This window comes from Echinops telfairi, unplaced genomic scaffold (assembly GCF_000313985.2).
Source record: "Echinops telfairi isolate 266 unplaced genomic scaffold, ASM31398v2 ScPeMD7_36;HRSCAF=134, whole genome shotgun sequence".
NCBI lineage: Eukaryota > Metazoa > Chordata > Mammalia > Afrosoricida > Tenrecidae > Echinops > Echinops telfairi.
The window spans coordinates 982,501-983,920 of NW_022103934.1; positions in this window are offsets into that span (position 1 = coordinate 982,501).

Here is a 1,420-nt window from a genome sequence, read left to right on the forward strand (position 1 = left end):
GTGGGCTGGCTTGCCCCCAAAAGGTATATAGGCATGGGTCAGCAATATAGAGCTCTCTGACTCTGATCTCTCCTTGCTGCTCACTCCTTGGTGACTCCCCTCTCTCCCCCCTCTCCTCTCCAGTCCTCTCTCCCTTGTTCCCTTGCTCTCCTTTCCTTCCCCGTCTCTCCACATGGACCATCAAGCTGGGCTGAGGTGAGCAACGCTACCATGTAATGTGTCTTAACTACATTATTGTATCTCTCATGCTCTCGATGACTTTAGTACTTATATATCTCAACCTTACAATTGTGCATTACTGAACCCCCGATTAGCGGTGGAGGCTGGCCCCCCTACCTCCTCGCCATTTTAATTTAATACTACACAACACAGCATCAGGATTAGAGAAAGGACAGGCAATGCCATCTTGCTTGCTGAGCTAGAAGATTTGACACACTTGCTGATGATCGAGGGTGGAAATCTTCAGAATGGATAACAATTCAGTATAAAGAAAACCCTAACCCTCACACCTGGACCAACAGACAATACCACTAAAGACTGAAAGCATCAAACATTGCACCTTGCTTATATCCATAAGCAATACTCGTGGAAGCAGCAGTCAAGAAATCAAATGATACATTGCACTGGGCTAATCTGCACAGCGCTCTTGAAAGTGTTGGAGAGCAAGGATGTCCCTTTTAAGACTAAGGTATGTCTGGCTCAAGTCATGGTATTCTCAATGGCTTTGTAGGCATATGAAAGTGAGACAATGAATAAGGAAGATCGGGAGGGGGATCCAAACATTCAAATCATGATGCTGGCAAAATATAATAAAGCATCATGGACTGTCAAAAAAACAAACATCTGTCTTGAGCGAAGTACAGCCAGAATGCCCCCAGGGGCAAGGATAATGAGGCTTCGCCTCACGTACCTTGGACATGTTGTCAGGAGAGACCAGTCCCTGGAAACGGACATGGACATTGTGCTTGGTAGAGGCGCAGTGAGGGAGAGGAAGACCCTCAACGCGATGGGCTGACACAGTGACTAAGAGAACGCACACAGACATTAACAGTTGTGAGAACGCACAGGACCAAGCAGTATCCCTGCTCTTTCACACAGGGCACTGTGGGGTTAAAGGGAAGAGGGAACCTCACAAAACATCACAGGTCTGGTAGGCGCAATTGTACAGCGATAATAAGTAGAAATTATAGTAAAGTCATAGAGCATGAGAGTTAAAGGATGGAGTCAAGTAGTGGAGTCAGACGCAATTCATGGTAGCATTGCTCACCTCAGCTCGGCTTCATGGTCCTCGTGGAGGGGGCTTAGCCGTCAGAGAAGAAGCCGCTGCTTCGTCCTCCTCAGCTGTGAGGGGAGGTCAGATACGCAGGCATTCCCCCACTGAGGGCAATCAGTTGCCAGACTGCTGTCTCATCCCACAGCA